Below are 8,411 nucleotides of genomic sequence, written 5' to 3' on the forward strand. Positions count from 1 at the left end.
CTCATAATTTGTATCTTTACCTTTTTCTTCCTCTTCCTCTTCTTAAAGGATATCCTTCCAGCATTTCATGTAATACTGGTTTGGTGGTGATGAACTCTTTTAGCTTTTCCCTATCTGTGAAGCTCTTTATCTGACCTTCTATTCTGAATGATAGCTTTGCTGGGTAAAGTAATCTTGGTTGTAGGTTCTTGCTATTCATCACTTTGAATATTTCTTGCCACTCCCTTTTGGCCTGCATAGTTTCTGTTGAGAAATCAGCTGAAAATCTTATGGGTACTCCCTTGTAGGTAACTGTTTTTCTCTTGCTGCTTGTAAGATTCTCTCTTTGTCTTTTGCTCTTGGCATTTTAATTATGATGTGTCTTGGTGTGGTCCTCTTTGGATTCCTTTTGTTTGGGGCTCTCTGCGCTTCCTGGACTTGTAAGACTATTTCTTTCATCAGGTAAGGGAAGTTTTCTATCATTATTTCTTCAAATATATTTTCAATATCTTGCTCTCTCTCTTTTCTTTCTGGCACCTCCATGATGTGAATGTTGCTATGCTTGAAGTTGTTACACTATCTTCATATTTTTGGATTCTTTTTTCTTTTTGCTCTTCTGATTGGGTGTTTTTTGCTTCCTCATATTCCAAATCACTGATATGATTCTTGGCATCTTCTATTCTACTTTTGGTTCCCTGTGAATTATTCTTCACTTCAGTTAGTGTATCCTTCATTTCTGACTGGTTTTGGTTCTTTTATTTGTGACATATATCTTTTTCTCTGCATTTTGGCTTCTTCCCTGTGTTTGCTTCTGTGTGTTAGGTAGCTGCTGTGTCTCCTGGAATTAGTAGAGTGGCCTTGTGTAGTAGGTGCCCTGTAGGGCTCAGTGGCTTAGCTCCCCAGTCACCTGAGCTGGGCACAGTAGGTGTGCCCCTGTGTGTGGGCTGTGTGCACAGTACTCTTGTAGTTGAGCCTTGATTGCTGTTGATGTCATTGGGAGGAATTGACCTCCAGTCCAACTGGCTGTGAGGACAAGCTGCAACTATAATAGAAGAGCTGCGGTGCAGGAGACACCCCATATGGAGCAGGATTTCCTTCAGTGGGGCTTTGGTTGTCACTGAGTCTGCCCCATGGATGCAAAGAGTTGTAATCTAGTATGGTCTGAAGCTGTCCCCTGGGTGCACTGGTTCTGGGGCTTCCCAAAAGGTACAAAGTCAGCTACTAACTGGCGCCACCAGGCAGGAGCTAGAGAGTGATCTGCTGATGGTTGCTACTTGTATTGGGCTTGAAAATGCCCAAGTGAAGCCAAGCTGTGAAGCAAGGCTTTCTGCTGCTAGTGCCAGGCCTTGGGCCTCTTATTCTGTGGTATAGGGCATGCTGACACCAGCTGTTGCTTGTTTGAGGTAAGTCTGAAGCCTGAGCCAGGATAGGCCATTCACATGGAAAAGTCACTGGAAACAGTTTGGGTGGGGCTTCAAATTGGGTGGGGCTAGGTCTGAGGGAATCACCAGGGTGGAGCAAACAGTGTCGGCCAGTTTGATGGAGACTCTGATATGACCCTTCTCACTCAGCCCTGCAATGGGGGAGATCTCACCATAGAAACTATGAAACCTGTGAGCACCTCTGTCTGGGAGAAAGCCACCCCTTATTTCTTGCTCCAATGCCAGACATTTCAGATCCTCCCCATATATCCCTGGACACCAACCCACCCCACCCCCAGCATTGGAGCTTAGAGGGCAGGAGTCCAAGTAAGTCTGTGGGCTGACCCTTTAGAAGGAACACCAGAGACTCCAGCAGCCTCCATGTCACTCAGCCACAATCCTCTCTCATTTATATAGCCTGAAGTTATGGGGACTTCTCTTACCAGCATTGGAACCTTGGGCTGAAAGTTCTGGTGTGGGGTTAGGACTCCTCGCTCCTATTGGGAGATCAAGATACCCTTCTCATTAAAAGAACGCCACATGTGGGTGTTAGAAAAAAACCCTTTCCATGTCTCCACCCCTCCTACCAGTTTCACTGTGCTTCCTTCTTTACTTCTCTAGTTGTAGGATTTCCATTCAGTCAGATTTCAGGTGGTCCTGAATGATGGTTGTTCCTTTTAGTTGTAATTTTGATGTGGTTGTGGGAGACATTGAGTACCTCGTTTACCTACACCACCAGTGTGGTTCTCTGTCTGGACTTCGTAATATGCAGTGTAGCCTTGGCTCTAGGAGCACAGAAAATCAACTGCTCCTGTCACACAGCAGTTGGTACAATCCTTGAGCCTTTTTTTCTCCTTCCTCTTTAATATGAAAGCATTTCATTTTCCTGCTTCTTTTTCAGGTCATATCCACCCTCCTTAACTCCACTATTTTTTTCCTGAGTTATCCAGCTCACAGTCTATGAATTCTTCCATGGATTTCCATGACACATCATCAGTACCCTCCTGTTTAATATAGTAAGATAATGTATACAAAGTTACTTGTAAAAATTGATTTTATATATACTATGAAGTGCTATAAAAATGATTGAGGTTTTTCCCAATTAGTACTTTATTGTTTTAAATTTGCAATACTGTATCCTCAACTAGAATACAAGCATTTTGAGGATAGGATGTTATGTGACATATCTAATACTTCCTTTGCAAGTCCCATAGCTCCAAACCTAGCATTAAATATAAGTTTTCAGTAAACATTTATTGATTTATTAAGCAATGGGAAAGATGTATTGGTCATGATAAAGGAAGAAAAGAAATGTCAAGAAGTGAGAGTGGGGGTGGCTAAAAAGCTCATTTATTCATTCAACATATAATGATTATTTGCTATGTGCCAGATACTGTTCTAGATCCTAGGATAACAGCAGTAAATATAAGACAGCAAAATCACTGCCAGAGGGTTTACATTACAGAGGGGGCACCAACAAAACCCAAGATAATTAATAAGATACAGAGTATGTGAGAAGGTGATATGTGCTAAGGAAAAGAGAAAAGCAGAAAAAAAATTAAGGAGTATGTATGTATGGTGTGGGCCTGCTAATTTAGAGGTAGTGGAGAGAGAAGGCTTCCTTGAGTTTGTGACAGTTAAAAACTACAAGGAGGAAGTTAACTGTAAGAACATCTGGTAAAAGAGAATTTCAGAGGGAACAAACATTCGTTCATTATTCATTCATTCATTCATTATGGAGCAATGATTATGTACCGGGGAGTGTTCTAGAACTCAGTGATACTGTGATAAAGAAGACAAATTTCTAATCTCCAGAAAAACATCCCACTGAAATGCAAAAACACAAGATGAACTTAGTCTAATCTCTCTCCAACCCCAGATTACTGAGCACCTACCATGTGTCAGACACAGGCCCTAAAAGATATACAGATGAGTAAGCATTCCATATTCTGGGAAGAAAAATCACAGTCTAATGGAAAATAAACATGTTGACTTGGTCTCTTCCTGCTGCTGGAATTTATGCTGGAACTCAAAGTGGAAATAGGTACTAGCCTCCACCTCCACCCCATTTCTAGTGGAAATTATTAAATTTAGCAGGCCTATCTCTGCTGTTCCAGCTATCACCACTCTGCACACTTGCCCCCAATCCTTACCCAACTCTGTAAGACTAGAGAAATGTGAAGGCAAATGGTCACTGCTAACAAGTTGCAGAGGAGAATGTTGGCTCTAACTTTAAAATACAGCCAAAATCAATTAATTTCCTACTACCTTTATTGCTGCCACCCTACTCCAAGTCACCATCATCTCTTACAAACCTCTGACAGATATGCCTGATTCTACCCTGTGCCTCCACAGGTCATTCCCAACACTGCAGCCAGAGGGGTCATTTCAATTCCACTCTTAGGTATATGCACAAAGGAACTGGAAATGGATAGTCAAATAAAACTTATACATGAATGTTCATAGAATGAACATTATATAATAGTCATCATAATACTAATATAGCATTATTATAATTCTATATAATAAAAGGACAATATGCAAATTGACTGAACGGTAGAACAACCAGTGGGTTGGCAGGGGCCAGGCTGGCAAGCAGGTGGCGCCAGGCCAGCCAAGGCAGGTGCCAGCAGGCACAGGGAGGGGACAGAAATCGGAGGCAGCGGGCCTGGCAGCTCCCCACCGGCACCGTCCTCCAATCGGCCTGCCGGGGTTGCCTCCTGCAGAGTCAGACCACTGGTGATGGCAGTGGCTGGGTGATGGGGGGCAGGGCCGGCAGAGGTTTATTCAGCTGGGCCGCATTGGCCTTTCTACTTTTATATTCAGTTCAAGCACAGCATTTGTAAGATCACGGCAGTGGGGAGCAAGTGCCATTCCCGCTGGACACAGGGACATGAGTGTCAGCTTCATGTGTGTCCCCAGGTTGCCAGCAGATGCCGCCACAACCAGGGGCCATGACCCAGAGATGGGCCCACCAAGGAATGGGCTCTTCCTTCCTGTGCTGCTGCCGGAGCTGGGTGCCCTCACCACTGCCTTCTACAAATGCACCAGATGCCTTTTCAGTCACTGGCAGGAGACAACAAACTTAATCATCTATACTCAATGATGCCATTCCTTTTCATCATATTATTTATGTCTTCTTTGCCATGAATTCCTTAGTGACAGCTTAAAAGATTGCTCATGGATACAGAATACTAATCCATACAAAAAAATGAAAGCTTTTTGTTACCACTGTGAATGTCATTTCTTTGGTATTTTATACTTTAGGCTTATTACAAAGAATTCTTTCAAATAGCTGAAGATATTCCAATCCAAATTATAATTGGACTAGAGCACAATTTCTCTAAACCTATTTCATAAGAACTAAATCCCATGTGAACTACTCAGTCATATAATAGTAATATCAAAGTATTATTACTTGATAATGTTATAAAATAATATAAAAATAGATGTTGTGTTCATGGAATTAATGAAAATTCATGAAAATGGAAACATTTTAACCAAAATTAAAGCACCCAGACTTTGCATATTAGAAAAATATTCATCAAATAAAAATTTCTTCAGCATGAAATAAGATATTTAGATAATTTGTTAAATTTTCTAGTTTTAACACAGATACCTAACATGACATAAGTGTAATCATTTCCCATCAGTATGATGGCAAAGCTGACCACAAGCTGGAGAAAAGGAAACTATGGTCAGAGTACAGTGAAGAAACACTTCAAGGTGAAGAAAAGCAGTATAGGAGATGCTGAGACAGGAAAGCAGCTGTAGACACACACCTACATTTTATGTCTTTTCGTAGCTCTGTTGTTTACAACTGTTCCCAGAGTCAGTATTTGTCCTTCAGCTCTACCTCTGATGCAGCCAAGAATGGCTGCTATAGATGTAAAACATTTCCTTTCTAGTCTGTATAGTCCGTTCAAGGAAAACCAAGCGAAAGAAGCAGATGAATAAACACTTCTCAAGCCACCCTTACTAGCAGGGCACTCCCTACATATGATCGATTCAACCTGGCGCTGCATCCAGTGCTGTAGAGAACCAAGACTAGGGCAGTTTGATTTCCCTCAATATGCAGAATTTTGTGAAAACCTTTCACTCTCTGGCATAAAAGTTTAGTTCACAAGTCTTATTAGATTCATTAATGACTATAAGATAACAGGAATTTGGTTTAGAAGAGAGAAAAATCCCAGTGCTTTACTTCTTTCATTTCTTCACAAAAACAAGTTAGAACTTATTAATTATAACAAAAATGTACAATTCATTTCTGAAAATGTTTTGTGATAATTTCATAAAAACACAAGTATTTATATCTCATATTTTTGTCAGTTATTAAATTTAAATATTTTGAATATGTGAGACCAAATCTTTGAGGGACAGTTACTTCACCATATTAAATGCAATTCTTATAGTTCCCCATGCATTGCGTACATAGTTACAGTGATACTAAATGGGAGATATATTTTAAACAATCACTATATTGGCCTTAAAGTTTTCCTAGCAGTACTTTAGCTGTTAAAAAGACAAGATATAAGAGGCAAGGGATATATAAGCACAAGTTAGTCTTGAAATGGTTATGTTAATATTAGGAGTAAGTTATTTAATATATTTTATTTATGCACAATAGAAGTACTCTTAGCAAATATAGATAAAAATAATTTATTAGTCAAAATTTGCATTGGTATATTTTATTCTCTCTTAAAGTAAGAGGGAAAATCTACTTTAAAGTTTAAATTGCTTGACTTCTGGCCAAGATGGCAGCATAGGCAAACGTGGTATTTGCTTCCTCCCACAACCACATCAAAATTACAACCAAAATACAGAACAACCAACTTTCAGAGCTGCCTGAAATCCAGCTGAATGGAATTCCTACAACTATAAAATTAAAGAAGCAGCCACATTGAGACTGGTAGGAGGGGCAGAGATGTGGAACAGCTAGTCCCACACCCATATGTGACAGATAAAAATCAGGAGGGATACCTCAACTGTGGGGATATCCCTTGAGGAGTGAGGGGTCCCAGCCCCACACCAGGCTCCCCAGCCCTGTGTTCCAGTGCCAGAAAGAGAAGTATCTGTAACATCTGGCTATAAAAACCAGTGAGGATTAAAGCTGGGTGACATGGAGGCTGCTAGAGTTCAAGGCAGTTCCTCTTAAAGGGCTGGTGCACAGACTTACTCAGACTAACTCCCTCTGAGCGCCAGCACAGGGACAGTAGCTTGAAGGGCACCAGAGACATATAAGGAAGAACTGAATTGTTTGGAATCAGGATGAGAGGTAATGTGGTAGGTTTCTCCCAGACAGAAGTGCTGGCAGAAGCCACTATTCCTTTGATGAAGTCACCATTCCTCAGCAAACCCTGTACCTCTGGATAAGTGGGCCAGGCCCAGCACAAGCAGCATCCGGCCTTGGTTTACAGCTTGGCCTTGCCTGGGCACTTCCAAGACCAGCACAAGAAATAGCCATCTGCAGATCATTTTGTAGTTTATGCCTGGTAGCCTCAGGCAGCACACAGTTGGTGGCTGACCTTAGTCTGTACCTCCTGGGAGGCCCCAAGGCCACCCAGTGGACAGCTTCAGACCACATTGAGCACCACCACCCAATCACCTCCATAAGCAACACACTCCCATAATACTGTTAGCTGATTTCTCAACAGAAACTTTGCAGGCCAGAAGGGAGTGGCAAGAAATATTCAAAGTGATGAAAAGCAAGGACTTACAACCAAGATTACTCTACCCAGCAAAGCTATCATTCAGAATTGAAGGTCAGATAAAGAGCTTCACAGACAAGAAAAAGCTAAAGGAGTTCATCACCACCAAACCAGTATTATATGAAATGTTAAAGGGTCTTATTTAAAAAGAAGAAAAGAAGACCAAAAATATGAATAATAACATGGCAATGAATACACATCTATTAACAGTTGAATCTACTAGTACAAACAAAATGAGAAAGCAGAGCAGAAATAGACACATACATGGCACTTTTTGTTGGCTGCTAGATGGGAGAGGGATTGGGTGCTGAGTGAAAAATGTGAAGGAATAAAGAAGTACAAATTGGTTGTTACAGAATAGTCATGGGGATGTAAAGTAAAGCATAGGGAATATAGTCAATAATATTCTAATAAATAAGTATGGTGCTGGATGGGTGCAGAATTTATTGGGGTGATCACATATTAAATTACTAGAGGCCCAGTGCATGGATTCATGCACCAGTGGGATCCCTCAGCCTGGCCTGCACTCTCTTGCAATCTGAGACCACTCAGGGGATGTCAGACTACCAGTTTCGGCCCTGCAGGGATCGGGCTGAAACCGGCAGTCCAACATGACCCAAAGGATATAGCAGTGTGCGAAACCGCAGGCAGCCGGAAGGAGCCCAAGCCAGGCCAGGCGCCGCTCCCACTTATCCCGGCCCTGCTGTGCTTGCTGCTGGTGCCGCCACTGCTGTGGAGGCAGGAAAGGCTTGCTTTGCCACAGCTTCACCTGCCAGTGCCAGCTGTGAGCCCAGCTTCTGGCTGAGCGGTGCTCCCACTGTGGGAGCTCCCGCATTGAGCATCTGCCCCCTGGTGGTCAGTGTGCATCATAGCAGCTGGCCAACTGGTTGTTTAGTAAACCAGTTGCTTAGGCTTTTATATATATACTAGACGCCGCTGCTGGCAGAAAAGGCTTGCTTTGCCACAGCTTCACCTGCCAGTGCCAGCTGTGAGCCCAGCTTCTGGCTGAGCGGTGCTCCCACTGTGGGAGCTCCCGCATTGAGCATCTGCCCCCTGGTGGTCAGTGTGCATTGCATCTACCAGCCGGTCATCTGGTCATCTGGTCTTCCAGTCGCTTAGGCTCTTTTTTAGAGAGGGAGAGAAAGGGAGAGAGAAACATCAATGTGAGAGCACAACATCAATTGGCTACCTCCTACACGCCCCTCACTGGGGATCAAGCCTGCAACCCAGGCATGTGCCCTGACCAGAAATTGAATCAGCAACCTTTGGTGCACCAGATGACACCCAACCAACTGAGCCAGAC

The 8,411-nt window shown here is 42.6% G+C and overlaps 1 protein-coding gene across 1 annotated transcript in view; it reads right to left on the minus strand.

Annotated features, from left to right (window-relative positions):
- LOC102757400 (neurobeachin) overlaps positions 1-8,411 on the minus strand; it is a gene marked incomplete at its 5' end in the record, with an annotated part of 81,595 nt that overhangs the window by 65,847 nt on the left and 7,337 nt on the right. The window lies entirely within an intron of this gene.

Source organism: Myotis davidii, unplaced genomic scaffold (genome assembly GCF_000327345.1).
Source record: "Myotis davidii unplaced genomic scaffold, ASM32734v1 scaffold775, whole genome shotgun sequence".
Lineage (NCBI taxonomy): Eukaryota > Metazoa > Chordata > Mammalia > Chiroptera > Vespertilionidae > Myotis > Myotis davidii.